General features: G+C 47.0%; 1 protein-coding gene across 5 annotated transcripts in view; it reads right to left on the reverse strand.

Moving 5' to 3' along the window:
- Window positions 1-17,065, reverse strand: part of chl1b (cell adhesion molecule L1-like b) — a 42,185-nt gene extending 25,120 nt beyond the window's left edge. The window contains exon 1 of one of the 5 annotated variants that reach the window (XM_003973732.3): window positions 16,880-17,065. The gene's annotated coding sequence lies outside the window, so the exon portion shown is untranslated. Of the gene's footprint in view, window positions 1-6; window positions 160-16,879 lie in introns of those variants that run through there. The other 4 variants (XM_029827075.1, XM_029827072.1, XM_029827074.1 and 1 more) reach the window with 4 other exon arrangements.
- Between the last annotated feature and the right edge of the window lie 332 nt (window positions 17,066-17,397).

Genomic DNA, 17,397 nt, shown 5'->3' on the forward strand with positions numbered 1-17,397 from the left:
ACTTACAAACTCGGACTTCATTCGCAGCTCCAGTCTCCATCTGAGGGTTTCTTCTTCCACTTTAGGCAATTAAACCCACAGGAGAAGGAAACCTCGATTAAACCTGATATGAAGATACACGCAGAGCGCTCGCGGAGCTCTGCTCCGCTCTGCGTTGAGAAGAACGGAGGCTCCGTCGTCACATATGTTGCCAAAGCCTCTAGCCTGGCAAAGGCGCTCATTAAGCTACTGACAGTCTTTCCCACAAAGCCCCCCATCCAAAGGCTATTCAACGGGTGTGTACAAAGGAGAGTGAAGGAATTCAAGTTTTATTTCATCCTCCCGTAACCCGCACATCCCCCATCGGCTGCGTGAATGACTGCACCTGAAGGCACAATGAGAACTACTTATTTGCAATGATCAACTGAGGAGGAAATGTGAACAACGAGTCGGGAAATCTGTTAAGTTCTGCAATTGCTGCAATCTTCTTCACTCAGCTGGTGACAATCTCCTTAATTGCTAATGCTGCAGAATACTGTCACCAGGCATTAGTCCAGAGCTGTCAGTTCCTGGGAGCCCCCCACCCCCACCCCCACCCAGCCTGCTGTAAAATATTTCACTGAAAAGTCGATCAACTGCCTTTTACATTGAATTCAAGTGCCGACCGTTGGTGAAATGACCGTGCAGATGCACTTGAGTGGAGGCTGGGTGACATGTCTGGGGAAAGCTCAGTGCAGGGGAGAGTGCTGAGACTGCTGATAAGAGCCTTCCACCATCCCAACATACAAAAACCAACACGTTCCCTCTCCTCGGCACAAGAGGGGGAGGGGTGGAAGCAGCCCCAGTGTGGATGATGTATGATGTGGACCCCAATCGCAGGCTTGAGCTTTAACCAGGAGAAAGGCAGAAAATGAATGGGGGGGGCTGTCCTGGTTGAATTATGCTGATGTGGGCTGTAACCGTGGTGAAAAACCAACCAAAGTCATGGCTGCACCAAGAGGAGCCAGCAGCAGCGGATAACAAGGTTATTATTACTCAGGCTCTGCAAATGCTGACAGCTGGTGCAGGTGAAATAGAGCACCTGGAGAGGTGCAGCCATGTTGCTCTTCAGACATGTTATACGCTCACCTAAATAAAGGAGCTACGCTCTCCACTGTGGATGAACCAGGAGGGCAGACAGAGCGTTCTCCTCTCCTTTAGTCCAGCAAAATCAAAATAATTCTGCACGGAAGTGAGCAGTAAGACCCTTCATTGGAAATCTTGCTTCATGTTTCTTTTTCTTTTTTTTTGGCTAATTTGGTTTAAAAGACAGACGGTGAACATAATGAAGGAGGGCTAAAACTGGATCTGAGATTTTAGCCGGGAGGGGGTGACTGGTCTTTTCAGGAGGAGAGCAGTCAGCCAAAGTCAGTAACTGAGAACACTCACACGCCTCTGCAGCGTCTGTGCAGGGCTTTGGAGCCCGTAAGCTCTCTTTCAGCTACGGCAGGATGGAGCTGCCATTATGGCCACACAAACAGAGGGAAGCCTTATGAACTTTGCACAAATGCTTAGCGGTCCTGGGGTGGACAGCTCTGGAAGTCGGGAGGAGATTGGTAGCTCCGGGGGCGGCCTGCCAGTTCCAAAACGCTTAGTGTTGATGCACTCAGGCCAGACAAACCTGACATTGTCCCGGCCGCTGCCCCCCACAGAAAGCCTCTTCCTCTGTGTCTCTGCTTCTCCAACTTATTAACATTTCCAACTCAGCTGATCCACTGATGCAAACAGGACTTTTCCAGGAAAGAAGGCAAATACTCCAGCAATTTCATACAAGAAGACACTTCAGAATGTGGAAGTGTCCACCATTAATGTAGATATAAGCTGTTGTTCAGACCAGGATAATCCGCCGTTGCCCGAGCAAAGGTTTACAGCATCTGATTCCTGGCACATCTGTCTTATCTGTCCCACGCAGCGATCAATGAACGTTATCTGAGTGCTACAAGATGAGGGTCTGCAGCCATGTCCTGTCAGTGGGATTCAAATAATGCTCTCGGGGTTCTAAGCTGCCTTTTGCCCTTTTGCTCTGCACAACAGCACAAACCTGGTTTAAAACTAAGATGTTCTAATCAAGTAACAAAGCCTAATAAACGTTCCACATCAGGGTTTTTATCCTGTGCCACCTTAAAATCTCAAAAAACCAGCTGAGATAAATCATCAGTGAAGAACTCCCTGAGTGCTGAGGTGGTACAAAGACAATGTTTCTACCCGTTGGCAAATGTACTGGCTGCATGCAGTGTGAGGCTCCTCATTGAACTTTAGGCACGAGTCCCATCGTGCACAAGTCATCTGTTCCTCAGTCTGTCACAAACGGTCAATAAGAGTCCAACCTGGCACTCCGAGACAAAAGCAGGCAAACCATTAATATTACATGTGTGAGCAACCAGGAAATATGGAAATCAATGCCGATCTGTGCTGTGCTTGTAGGTTCCCATAGCAACAGCTATTGCCATCTTAATGCTGCTCATTTAGTAATCGCCGGTTGATGTGCTCTGTTGCTGTTTCCCACAAAAAAATTCATGCGCTTCAGGTCAAAGTTTAGCAAGTCAAACTGAGAAAAGGTTGGAGCTGTGACGGGGACGTTTTATGACCTGTGGCTGCAAATTCAGAACAGACGAAATTCCAGTAATGCAGCTGCCAGTGTTTCTATTGAACGTTCCATTATCCCTGACACTTTAACAGTGTCCACAATTGCTTCCAGATCCACAACAACAGCTGATTTATGTAGCACAAAGCGCTACAGAGAAACCCCTCAAACAACAGATCATCTAGGAACATCAATCAAAGAAATCAAAAACACGAGTTGGGGCCGCGCACCTCCTGTGTTTCACCTGTTAAGAGCCGCTCGGGAATTGACTAATTCCAAGACAAACACTAGCGCGCGTTCACTCATTACAGCGTTAGCAGGCAGAACCGGGGCCAAGGTCTGTACCAGACTGGGATCCAACTCCCTCTGCTAGACCGCCGGACATCAGAGCTCCACAGATGGCGTGCACAGCGACGATGGCAGCGGTCGCGACATCGCTAGTCTTGATCGCCACACCTAATAAACAAAAGAGCGTCTGTTCCGTAGCGGCCCGTTCAGTTCAGAGGTGACGAAACATTTTGGGATGAAGTATCCGACTTGGGGCGCGGGCGGGTCAGTAAAAGACGTCTGACAGAACTCTGCGTCTGTCCACTCAGACGTCTGTGTTATCGTCTTTCCTCAGGTCACGTCCAGCCATGACAAAGGCCTCTGCTCTCCTACCTTTTAGAGTGTGTGCACAGCTGACGACGAGTGTCCAGCAAACACCGACTTGGAAATGAATTCATTATAATTAACGTGCTGTCTCTCAGTGAAATGTGTCGGCATGGTAACCGGTCTTTGAGACGCACCCTGGACACGGATCCATACACTGTCCATAGGTGTTCAGAGCAGGTCAGTCAAATCAAATCTCCTTCTCAGAGTGTGGCTCACTTGTTATCCTGATGACAGGTCCCACACAGGCTGGACGGATTAGTGGAGCTCTCTAGCGGTAACAGACCACCTGCTATTGAACAGAATTCAACAAAACACACTCGAGGCAGCAGAAATGTTTTCCTCAGTAATAATGTGCCATCAAGAAGGATTAATTCTTTCCAGAAAACAAGCTTTTTCCTGCTTATAGTGCTCTGACAAGGAAAAGCAGGGCAGATAATTTAGTTACCCGCCCACTCGCGATACGCGGTGTGGATCTAATAGCCTTTTAAGGAGTGGCCTGCTGGTCACCTCTTTACACACAACCCGGGGTCAGGCCTGCAGGAGCACTGAGGCAGAGCAGCCCGTCGCGCTACACAGTTAATCCTGCAGTGGAAAATGTTGGTGGGATCCGTTTCACATGGACGCACAGCAAGAGATGAGGAGGCAGACCGGTGTCTGAGATAAATTAAAGCTGCGTGTGTGTGGGTGTGGGTGGGTGTGTGTGCACTAGGTTGGGGGTGCTCAGGGCGAGGCTTTATTTGTATGTTTTTACACAGACTTGCTGGGAAGTAGGCTGGCTGCACAACCTTTCACGCTTCGTCCTCTGGGCCATTCACTGAGCGTATAAAAAGAACACTTACAGGTTCTACGCCAGTGTGTGTGGGCTGATAATGTTTCTTTGCCTTGGCAACAATAGAACAGCCATCATTCTCTAATATTCACCTCAAATATATCCTGTGAAGACAAAGACAGCACGCAGCACTTTACCTTCATCACACAGTGGTGGGAACCATTCCTCCCATTAGCCCAATTAGCCCCCGTCAGGCGCAGTAGCCCCCGGCCACGAGTCAATACGTACACGAACAAGTGCGCTGAAATGCAACCTTGTGGTTGTCATTGGTGATACTGCAAGTGTGATGTATGGTTCAGGAAAAGCGTAAGAACAAGACACTTGGGGAAGCAGTGGCTTATAAAACTTAAACCCGTTATAAACTATTCAATGAGTCTGGAGGGTGTTGTTGACAAAGTTTTGCCTACAACCTCATGAATCAAGTAGACGCCTCAATAAATCACAGACGTGTTTAGAAATTTATGGATGAGCATAAAGAATTTCCCCAGTGCCAAACCTGATAGTGGATAGTGGCGCTAATAATAAATGACCAGTCATAAAAGTGCCCGTTTTCACTCATTATTCAACGTTTTATGGGTAGAAATTGTGAGGACCTGTGACCACGTGAAGGTGCGCTGAATAAAAGAGGTTAAACTGAAGCTGCAGCTGGAGGCTGGTTCATCAAATCAAGAGCTGAACGTTCTCAATGTCACTTGAAAGGAGGCTTGAACAAACGAGCCCAATGCCCGATTCCAACTGCAACAGAGGCACACCCAGAAAGTTAGCGTTTCGCAACCTAACAGAACAGACGGGGCATAAAAAAAAGCGGTGTATGGGGCTTTAGGAGCTGGAGCCTTTGTCAGGCTAACATCAAACGCTCTGTCTGAGGACAGAATAAAGCTTTGTGTCTTTTGTGTTGGGGGAGATCTGCTTTCTGCGGCGCTAAACGTCACACAGAGATAAAACATTTTACTGGAATTAGTCACTAATTCCTAGACAAGCACGAAAATGCACATAAATAATCAGAAATACTGATGTGAAATTATATTGAAATGTGTTTATTTCGGTCTCCAGAGAGCTGAGGGAGAACCACTGTCCTCAGGTTCTACTGATAAGATAAAAGAACCTTTAGATGCAATTTGGTGCTGTAACGTCTCCTCCAGGGGGGATAAATTGAATTTCCTTAATCGTAAAATCGAAGCTGAACAGAAGAGTAGAAAGGAAGATAATTGGGAATTAAATCAGTGGTGTTGGAGTGATATGTGTATCAGCAGCCTCGAAGAACGACGGCAGCAATAATCAAAGCCGATCATTGCTCATAGATCCGGTTGGCAGCTTGGGCCACATTCCACCTACATGGTGGCCAAATCCGAGTCACGAACTCAGCTTACTTCCTGGCACGTCCACACGGATGCCGGACAATCAGGCCGCCCTGCACCAACGTAACGCTCATTTCTTTTGATGCTAAACTCAAAAGAGTCAAATTAAGAGGGCCTTTTCCACAGTGACTCGTAGGTTCAGTGTTATATAATAACTGCAGACGCTGATAATGAAGAGCTGCAAATGTGCCCAAACCGTCCTGGATTTCAACATAACCTTGAGCAACTTACTGGAAAGTTGTCAGTCAGCTTTGTGATCGGGTACCAGTGTGGTGCTGATAAGAAGCAACACAAGGCAACAACACAGTCGCCTCCAGTAATTTCCTGTTTCATCCAGACTTGTCGCCACCCCGTGCTGTCCGTCCATCCGTGCGTTGGTCCACACAGTGCGCATCACATGATTATCATTTAATTAACATGGACAGTGCTGTTTTATCTCATCTTCGGTGGGTTCGATAATAGATAACCTGACATGCTGTAAATGGAGTGAAGAGAAAAGCTGAATGCATTCTGTTGGCTAATCATTCACAGAGTTCGACGCAACAGCAAACGCGCTGCACCAGAATGTCACTCAAGAAAAACCTTTTGACACATTGTCAATCCGGCAGGCTGGAGTCTGCCTGCCTTCCAGCACCCGGCCAGATAAGCAGCCATTACCTTCCCCGAGCAATCACTAAATCCTGCCTGCACTTCATTTATCACCTCACAGCAAGTTTCTCCCCATCAAAACTCATTTTGACACCATTTAACGAACAACTGTCGTGACTACGCCTCCACTTGCTTTCCCCACACCGGCATCTGCAGCTTCACAGAGTCGAAGTGTCGAGGTCGGCGGGTAGAAAAGCTCCGATGAAAACAGAGCGGTAGAAACAAGCTGGCGTGCTGATTCCAGCAGGAAAACACAAGGACTCAGACAGCCTGTTTAGGAAAAGTCCAGAGTTTTGTTTTTGTCATATTTGTCATGTCCTCTAATGTGTCTGGCCTTTCATGCAGCCGCAGCCACCATTAAGGAGGACATGGCCATGTCGTGACATGAGAACCCTTATTAATGTGTTAAGAGCTGGAGGCATTAGCATTTTGGACGCCTCTGAATGGAGGCGTTTGTTCCTCTTCCTGTGACCCCCTGAAAGACTCTATTAAAGGAAGCTTTAGGAATGGCTCTGTTTTGGACATGCTGGCGTTGGAACAGGATGGAAAGAACTCTGAAGAGCAGCTTTTCCTCGAAAACACGTACGGTTTATTTCAAGTAACAACGCAAACTGCTGTTCTGTAGCGAGGAGGTATCAAAAGAACCAAACTGCTTTTCTGCAGATAAATCACATAAACAAGCATCGCGAAACATTTTAGATAAAAGCCAAAATGGAATCAGAAAACCCTCCTCTAATGATGAGATTGATCACTGCTGTGCAGCAGGACATGCGCTCTATCAGAGATGCTCCAATCTTCCCACCTTCAGCATGGTGCCTTCAGAACATCCATTATACATTTCCCCCGCCTCAGCTAATGATGCTCGGTACACAGAAAGATGCAGGCATCTTCGAATTCGGCTCCTTATCGTCCGAGATCTGCTGTTCTCCCATCCACAATGAGGTTATTGGAAAAACAGTATTGATGGGAATAAACTGGAACCAGCGCGGCTCGCTAATTAGCTACAGAAAACTGTGTCACGTCTGGCTTATTGAAGACATTTACTTCATTTGTAAAGATGAAATCCCCCTCAGCAACATTCAGTTTCACTAGGTTTTTATTTTAGGTTGCTTTAAAAAAAAAAGATTATGTTTGCATTCTGTACTGCTCACTTTAATATATGGTGCAACTACAAGTCTGGGAATAAATCAAAGCTCTGTTCCTGTCTTAATCAGTGATTTACCCCAAAAACCTTGAGAGTTGGAACAATCAGTCATGCACAGGAGAAATTATTCAGTTTTGCTATGAGGTTAATGAAAATAAAACTCCCAGAGTAGAGTTGGATTAATGTGAAAGCGTATTGATCAGTAAAGTGCATGTTTGGAGGAGGGGAAGAGTGGCACGTGCAGCAGATCCAATCCCGATGACTGCGGGCTGTTCTAGAAAGAGTTCATCTGAAAGCCTGTAAATCTATACTGTCGCTGTGGAGCGACGCAGCATTGGGGGTTGAAGATCTACTATTGGTAATTGGAAAAAAGAACATCATGTAACATTTTTCACTGTGACTGGAGAAATAAAGTAATTTGATGAATGTGCCTTGTCAAGTATTGATTTCCAAATATTACATTTAAAGCGGTCTCAAACAACAGAGGCCATAAATCATCTTTTTGTTAGTTTTGCACACATTAACTATCACATTCTGATTGGGACATTCTTTGATATCAACACTTGGCTGGTTAACATTTTAAAACCCAATTAGTGGAGCGATGCATCCAGAGTGCATCACTCCAGCAGCCCATCCCCCCAGCTCACCACCATTTCCCCAATTCCCTCTTCTCAATATTGGAACAACAGCTCCTCATCCAGATTTTAAATGAAGATAAATGAGGACAAACTCCCCAGTTAGACGTCTTCATTGATTTAAGGGCTGCTGAAACGGCACCTCGACACTTCTTCGCGGCACGTTTCTGCTACGGTGGCAGAACCGGAACAATTCATAAATCTGAAGGGTTTCCCGAATTATACCTGGTGCAAACATCAGTTTAATATTGGTGTCATGTGCGCGTAGCAACCGTACCAAACAGTCTTCTAAATCTGGAACAGGAACGATCTGCAAATTCATCTCGTCATGAATCATTGGCGTGTTCACGCCCTTAAGTCCCAAATGAAGCCCTCGAACGTGCTGAGGCAGCAGAACCGGGGTAGCCATTAGTGTCCACACCAGCGCCGCCTTAATGATGATGCCTCTAGACTTGCTGTGCTCTGCAATCTGGGCACCAGAACCCACTTGGCTCCGAACGGGAGGGATTCCCCGGCACGCTGTTCTGTCGCAGTCAGGCGACGTTTGCACAGCAGGAATTTCATGCATCCGAGCTCGAGTTTTGAATTTCTGCTCCTCAGCCTGAGCCCACAAGTCCTCCAATAAAGTGAGGCGAGCATGAAAATGTTGCAGGAGTTGTGCGTCGCTGTTTGAACTCACACGGGTTCATTTCACCTGCTTCATCGCGGCTGGAGCCACAGCCGCTTCGGTGTTGTCAAAAAAGTTACTCCGTCTACATCCGAGAATTATTTCCCTCCACCAATAATAGCTTTAATAGCTTGTTTGCTAACGCTTTATACACACAGCTGTTCCCCATCCATTTGCAACCCAGACAGTGGAAGTGAACTGAATATTTCTAAAACGCTACAGTGACAAGAATATTAAACCCAAACGGGGTCTATTTCCCGGAGAAAGTATTTAAAAAGCTATCAGTCTAACTGTTATTTCTGTGCTTTACATCTCCGGAGGCGACAGATGAAGCTGTTGCTGTTGAGATTCCTTCTTTCCCTGTGATCCTCACATTCTTCTGTCAACTTACAAGCAGAACATCGGTCTTGCTGTGTCGCGTTAACGCGCTCCCCTTCAAGAACCGGAGGGGACGTGTTTTTCACTCACTTTGAATAGTTCTTTCCACTGTAATTGTGTGGGGGACGAAATGAGGCGTGCCGTTCGCTTCGTCGCCGAGGCGGCTGAAAGGGAGCCAACCCGGAAGCCGCTCTGCTCTTAAGAGGGCGGAAAAATGAGCAGCGCGTTTGAAGCGAAGTGGCCGCCGTTGCCAAGTCTGCAGGTCTGAAGGTTGAGTGAGAGCCAAGAAAGTAGGGCTGTGTTCACTGTTCTATTGTGATCAGAGCGAGGGGGGCCTGCACAATGGAGGGGGTTAATAGCACCGCTGCTGACACACTTTCGACCCCGGCTTAAGTCCCATCGCACTGTAGGTGGTAAAGAAAAGGAAGGCTCACTGATTAAAGGGGCCCCCATGTGCTTTTAAAGACATTTGATACGGCCCGCGAGAAGACCTGCTCGTAACCTTCAGTTTCCTCACCTCACCACCGCTAAACCACAGGAAGTGGAACCATCTGTAACGAACGGGGGAACCGGAGACTCGATGACTGCACGGGGGCATGAGCCAAGTACTTCCCCAGCAGGTGAGGTGCACCACAGCAGAAGAAGACAAAGATACGCGCCCTCGGGGAATCAGACGGCACACACCCGCGAGGGCATGTTGGCCTGGACTTCACCCGCCTCACAGTGTGAAGAGGATGGCCTCAAATCCACAACGGAGCCTCAGCTGGAGGAGGTGGCGGAAAGAGGGGGATTACTGAGGTGTAAAAGGTTAAAAAAAAACAGAGGTAGGAATTAGTTACCACGGGGGCACACGTGAACTCGTCAGCTGTCAGAGCTGACAGCCCTCAAGGCTAATGGTGGCTATTAAACATGTTTTCTGGGATGATGTCTGCCAACATCCCATGTCAAACTGTCATCCATGACTATAATGGCCCCGAATTATCACACCCCCCCCATGGAGTTGGCAGGCTCTTGTTCCTCCATTATAAATAGCAGCAGTGACATCGGCGTGCGTTAGCTCCTCCTCCTCAGAGGAGTTTTATTTCTTTCTCAAATAAACTTAAACTTTTTTTCCTCTTCTTCTTCACTGGAGTTAATGAGTTCACGGGGAAAGACATCATGCATGACCGGACGGAATTTAATGTGCAATTTCAAAAGCGGCTGTGAAACACAAGTGGTCTGAGGTTGGCGAACGCCTCACACACAAAAACACCGTTCCTTCCCCAAATGATGTCCCGTTTCTCTTATCAGACTCGTGGCGCCGAATTAGAGGAAAAGCTGCTCCCAGGACTCAGTCCCTCAGTCACCACATCAATCATGGTGGCATGAAGGCAATTTAAATGTAAATTCTTAAAAACCAAAAACTGCAGCTCTTTAGGAGTCGCCAAAGTTGGAGACGACTTCACCGGGAAGACGAGAAAAAAGAATCCCAGAATAACTGTTACGTGTCACATCTGTTGGGAGAGAGTTTGCAGGAATATCAAAGCAGAATTCTCTGGGATCACCTCCATTGATCTGTTTTGGTTGCTTAAAGCTGCGCTCGGAGCCTCTGAGCCGCTCCAAATCGGCAAAGCTCACGCTAAAATGAAACTGTACTCCGATCATGGCCGTGCTGAGCTTTAAGCCCAAAACCTCTGGATCATCCAGATGTGGAATCTGACTGTCAGCTTGACCAGAACTTGAACTGGAGCACAATGGAATGAAGCAAAAGCATCTGGACTGTCAATCACTGACAGATGCTCCACAGACAGCAGAAACACTCCTCTGTCTTCATCCAACCATCATCCATCCATCCATCCATCCATCCATCCATCCATCCACCCATCATCCATCCATCCATCATCCATCCACCCACCCCTCCATCCATCCATCATCCATCCATCCATCCATCCATCCACCCACCCCTCCATCCATCCATCCGTCCATCCAGCCATATATCATCCATCCACCCACCCCTCCATCCATCCATCATCCATCCACCCACCCCTCCATCCATCCATCCATCCATCCACCCATCATCCATCCATCCATCCACCCATCCACACATACATCCATCATCCATCCATCCATCCATCCACCCCTCCATCCATCCACCCATCCATCCACCCATCCATCCATCCATCCATCCATCCATCCATCCATCCATCCATCCATCCATCCATCCACCCATCATCCATCCATCCATCCACCCATCCACGCATACATCCATACATACATCCATCCATCCATCCATCCATCCATCCATCCATCCATCCACCCATCATCCATCCATCCATCCACCCATCCACGCATACATCCATCATCCATCCATCCATCCATCCACCCACCCCTCCATCCATCCACCCATCCATCCACCCATCCACGCATACATACATCCATCCATCCATCCATCCATCCATCCATCCATCCATCCATCCATCCATCCATCCATCCATCCATCCACCCACTCACACATCTCACACTGAATACACATAAAGCTGATTCTTCATCAATGATGAGACACAACGTCTGATTATTTTCCAAACAGCCAACGAGTCTCCAGCTGCTGATCCGACATGACTGTGACGGAACAAGTCCAGCTTTGCCTGGCAACACTCTCTGGATCAGCACTCACAGGGAAACGGGGCCGTCTTAATCACACCAAATGGCATTTATCATTCATTCTATCAATGTTTTCTCTGGCTCTGTGTGCTATTCTGTGCATTGAGCAGCTTTTTAAAAAAATGAAGAACGGGTATCAAATTTCAGAGCGGAACTGATTGTGCTGGTGTTTGACTAGAACGATGCTAATAGCAGTTTTCAGCAAATCCACAATAGTGATTAGCTAATGCTGTTAAATACTATTTAGCCATAGTAACTGTCACGTGCAATAAAAATGAGTCGCTTCGTAATAACTAAGTTATTTAATCTTTTTTAGCTTTAACCCTCAATTTTCAATTAAAACAAAAAGATCAGATGGGGCGGCTGCTCCTGTTGTACATACAAATCCATCTGCAGCTACTCATTAAATGTGGAAACCACAAAAAAATAGAAGGTGAGATTATTTGCAATCCAATGAGACCAAGACGTCCCAGTTTCTAGGCAAAAAAAACCGTCTTGTTAAATTAATGAGGTCAAAAAGGTCGGCGGTTCAGAGCAGGTCACACTTTTAAAATGGGAACATGGAGCTCCACCAAGATGATGAATTATTTTGGATTCATTCCATCTTGGCTCGATTCCTGCACTCAACATTTGTTCCGTCTGGAGGTGAGTACATTAAGAAATGAACACGCTGAGTTTGGGCTCGCTTATGACGCGTGACAAATCATCTCAATATTAAATCCTGCTGGAAAATCCTGTCGCCTTGACTGATGACAGAAGTTCTGTGTTTGGACAAAATGCGGATATAAGAATGAAAACCAAGGAAGTTTTCCGTTTCCTGTTTCAGTCCATCGGCGACGTTACATCCTCCATCATGTTTTATTATTCCATCACGTTTGATATTGGATGGGAGTTTTGCTTGACTCCAGGCCTCGGTGGACTAGCAGACATGAAGCTTGTATGTTCACACCACATCGACATACGTACACGGAGCAACATCAGCTTCGGGCGCCACGCAGCCCATTAAAAGCACCTTACAGACCCCGACGCTGTGTAATGAGGCCCCCGGGGAAGCGTGTGGACACGGGGCACCGCCATCCTGTCACACTAACATATATAACTCACCTCCGTCTGCTGCACAATCTCATCTAACAGACAATCGAGAACAGAGTCCTACACTAAAATTACCTTTTAAACAAATTCCTTGTGGCTGCAGAAAGAGGACGTCCTCAACCCTGCGGTATACCTGTGTAGATATAATGGGACGCAGACGACCATAAATAACCGGCCTTTTCCACATTAGAACCCGCTCTGCTGCTGTAATTGCAAACTGAGTTAAATGTCGTGGTTGGGGACTCATATTTGGCAATCGAGAGTGAGGCAATTCAAGATGGATCCCTGGATCAGATACATTTGAAACAGCGCCATGTTTCACGTCTGTCCCAGCAGCCTCTGTGTCCCCTTGTCCCTCACACATGTCCTTCTCCAGCCTGGGCGCCCTTCACATCTGGGTCCCAGGGGTCCCTTTGCAACCTTCCACAAGCAGCTTCACACAATACCCTTCATGGAAGACAAAGCCAGCGTGATACCAGACTTCTCTGTTCTTTTCTCTACATTTGTCACTTTTACTTCCAACGCTCTTTGTTCTTCTTGCCTCCGTATGCATCAGTTATTCCAAATTGAACCTGCAATTGAAATGGAAATCATCCCAACATCCCAGTGGCTTTAGAGCAATAACTTCTTGCTCCTAGAGGCGTAGCTGTCATTTTTGTTGTTCCTCAGAGATTCTCATGGTTGTGTTGCCCTTTTCACCAGCGCTTTGCCACAAACATTGAATTTAGAGTCTATTTACCGGGTGATTCAACAAAGGCTTTAGAAATCAGAGTCGGTTTGCAAGAATCAGGACAATATGTCTGAAAAATGAGGGTGAAGCTGACAGCAATGCACAGTAGGATTAAATTCTTGTCATGTGGCTCCTTCCTGGTTCCCTGGTCGTGGGGTTTTTGAGCAGTATTATGTAAACTGCTTAATTAAACATAAAAAAAAAACCTATTTGAAAACCGTATGAGACACTATAACAGAACGCATCATTCTCCCTGTCTCTCACTGCAACAGGGGGTGGACCATTCCCAGGAAAAACACATCCACAAACAGCCTGGAGGAAAAAGGAAGGAAAACAAACCAAAGATGCGCATAAACGCTTATAAAAAACTCAAATGCTGGCATTTTCCAGATGATGAAATGTAAACATTAGGATACTTGGGCAGACATGAATGCTTGCACTTCCTTTAAGAGGCATTAAAAACAACACATATGTGCAAAATGTGGCTGTCACAAAACAATGTGTGTCACACAATGGCCTTCAGGCGGGACTGTGCACGGCAGGTTCTGCCACTGACCTCTGACCCCCCTCCTGCTGGGACAAAAAGCACTGCGCATATGAGATAACGCTGACCTCTGATTTGTCCTTGTATTAACTTTCCTGATTAATTGTCCGTGCAGTGGCAGAAATCACTGATCAGGGTAACCCGGGGGCCCCTGATGATGCAGTGACCTGTTCAAAAAAGAAATAGAGCTTGATTCTGGTGATCAGCAGCTCTTATCAACCCTCTGCTCCTCCATCCCCCATCAAAGGCGGAGAGCAGGGAGTCATTTCCAGCCTGGCTGGCTCTCGGCTCTGAACCGGTCGCAGGTATCACATAAAATCTGCCAGGGAACAGTCATGAAATGAATATTTCATTTCGCCAAACCTATTTCCAGAACGTAATGGCTGGAATGTGGTTTTCCGGCTGCCGTCGTGACAAACATGAAAGAGGAGGGCTCAGGTACGCCGGCACTGCAGCACCAGCAACTCTGCCTGCAGCACGTTGACACTGTAATTGCATGTAGTGCCGAGCTGAACATCAAGCATCTGCTCAGTCTGCTTTATTAGATATGAGTTGTTTTACATTTGCCCGCTGGATGAGCACCAGTGACCTGTGCTCGTAAGTCGGGCTGGAATCAGGATCTTTGGTTTCTGAATAAAAGGACATTCATCAAGCGGCTGAAATGAAGCAGCAGTACAATCCTGAAGAATTCAGGGTTTTTTTTAAATCTTGTCCTGCAAAACTCAAATCCACAACTTGCTGCAGCTCAGCCCCAGTGAATGTGCGTCTGTCGGTCTGCTTTGTTGGCGTCCAGGTGCACCCACAGGAGGCACAAAGAGGAAACCTTCTGTGTTTTTCACAGAAAAAAAGCAGCCTCTCAGACTGGATGGCAGAGAGCAAACACACATTATGAGTCCAAACATGCCTCTGCAACACAAACACACACCTCACAAACCAAACTGCTTCATTTTCCTCACAGTGCGAGACACATTTCCAGGTTATGATGCTTTCAGATCCCGGAGGTGCTGACGACACATCAAGCACTGAACTCACCAGCACGTGTGCGCGTTCTCATCATCGTACTCGCTTTTCACTGCTTCCCCAAATGGAAGCAGCTTATTATGATAATAATATTGTTATACTGCTGTAATCACACAGTTCTGGTACTTGTTGCTGTGCTGGGAATTTGGCAGACTTGTCGGCGTGAAATGGGAACAATTAGTCGATGATGTGTTGGTGTGTGAAGAAAAGATCTTCCAACTCAACAGCAGAATCTGCAAGGGAAGCTGTTGAAGCCACGGCTCAGAACCTCGTAAAGCTTCGCCAGGTTTTCAAAAACTGAGAAACCGGTCGGATAACGACTCCCTTCTCTCTGTTTTTGATAGTGTCAGATTTTGTCAGATAGCGTTTGAAGAAAGGGACCAATGTCTGCCACAAAGAACATTCTGTTTCCTGCATTTTGTAATCATAGAGTTAAAAGAAAGAAAGGGGTCCATGAAATGCACCAGGTCAGCCCTGCATATTAAGTACGGAGAACACAGGCTGACGTGAACCAGCTGAGAAGATGGTGGACACTTTGCTTGTCCAATTACTGGCTCTTGTTCAAATTGTTTGGTGAGAAGCATTCGACCTACTTCTGGACACAAAGCATCACTGCCCTGAATACAGAGCGGCTGGTGAACACGTGTGATGACAACAGCGTTCAGAGCCTCTTGTCTTTGGCCTGGAAATAAAACTCAGGCAGCTTACCTGATGTAGGATCATTCATAGCCTGTGTGCTCGGGGCTCGACGTGGAAGGGTGCAGTCGGGACGATGTAAGGAGGATCTGCTGCATTTGGAGAACAGCTTGAGATGATTTGATTTACTAGCAGTGGTCTGACCTTCAAAAAGCCTGTTTTAAACCTCGGAGCAGAGTCGCTGTGAGCCGCAGGGCCACGGCGCTCGTCACTGCGCCACATGCTGAGCAGAGTTCTTTGGAAAACCACAAACTTTGTTACAGACGACGCAGACCCCGATAATTGTGTCAAGCACAAAAGAGAAGCATCAAAAGGAATACAAATATTAAATTATGGGTAAACTATGAAATGCTTGAGTTTCCAGGGATTCCCTCAAAGGCTTAATCTATAATGAGACACAACACAGAGGAGATCAACGTTTGAATCCCTCTCACATGCTGCATAATAAATTTGCATCCTTGTAAATATTCATATTAAGGGAGTCACTTTATAAAGCATGTGAAATAGATGTGGGGTGTGTGAATGCAACCTGTCAAGCTAGACTAACACACAACAGGAAAACACCACAAGACCGGTCTTTGAATTAGACTGATGTGAGGGTAATCGCACTCATCGGAGAGTCATCAGTCATTCTCCTCTCGTGTCAGTCGTCCTTTACACTCACACACAACCACCCAATATCCTCATGTGTGGAGAGGCTTTTTTTAAAAAAGAGGATGTGATTTGTCCACATGTGTAAACACCCATTTGTGCAGAATTTCAACATCCAGAGCTGCAGGTGTCGATAAAGACCGGTTCTGTTTGCTGGTGGATGCAAGTGTGTGCTTCAGCTCAGTATGAGGAGGCAGGCTGATGGTCAGCAGGGTGGGAAAAAAGGCTGGCAGAGCAGCATCAGCACTCCTCATCACGTGCACTGTAGAACTAAGAGCAATATCGCCATTAAGCCTGAAAGTATCAGGCAGGTAAACCTGCTCCAGCTGGATTCACCTTCAACATGTCTCAAACCACAACTCAATATTCTACACGTGAAAATGGTTCAAGGAGAACTACGTGTTACCGCAGGGAATCTTCCCTTTTTCCTCCGCACGCACCTGCCACAGATGGACGTGCGCGATCAAATATCACCAAGCTGCGCGTTACACGTCACACCTTTCTTAATTAAAAGAGAACTGCAACAAGTAACAGTCAACAGGGAGTCGGGGTGGAAATAACCTGACTGACACAAAGATGGTGAAAACTCACCTTGAGGGCTCCGTCAGTCGCGCCGAGTCGGTCCCCAAAGTTGAACCGCTGGAGGAGAGCCGAGGACGCGGGCTGGAGCGCTGAGTAACGCCGCTGCGCTCGCCTGGCACTGGAGCCGGAGAGCCGCCTCCTCCTCCTCCTCCTTCTCCTCCTCCGCCCCCTGGATGCTACTATCACCAACCCCCCCGCCTCTGCAGGGCGAAAAAAAAAAGTAATAGCGTTTTCTTTTCCGTCTCCTCCAACAAAGAGAGACTTAAAGAAAAGAAGGGACCCTATCGCAGTCAATAGGTTTTACCAAACCCCATGGCAACGCAGGGAAAGCGTGAGTAACTTCCCCACGTTGTGACCGGGTTAAAGCGGCCCCTCCCTCCCCAACACCCCCCACAAAAAACAAAAAAAAACAACAGTGACAGCGACATTATTCCCAAGCCCCGGAATGAGCAGGTCTTAAAGGGGGGGAGGAGAAGCAGAGGGGGCAGTAAATTACAACCATGGATGGAGATATGGATGGAAAGATT

The sequence above is a fragment of the Takifugu rubripes genome, chromosome 19 (assembly GCF_901000725.2).
Source record: "Takifugu rubripes chromosome 19, fTakRub1.2, whole genome shotgun sequence".
Classification (NCBI taxonomy): domain Eukaryota; kingdom Metazoa; phylum Chordata; class Actinopteri; order Tetraodontiformes; family Tetraodontidae; genus Takifugu; species Takifugu rubripes.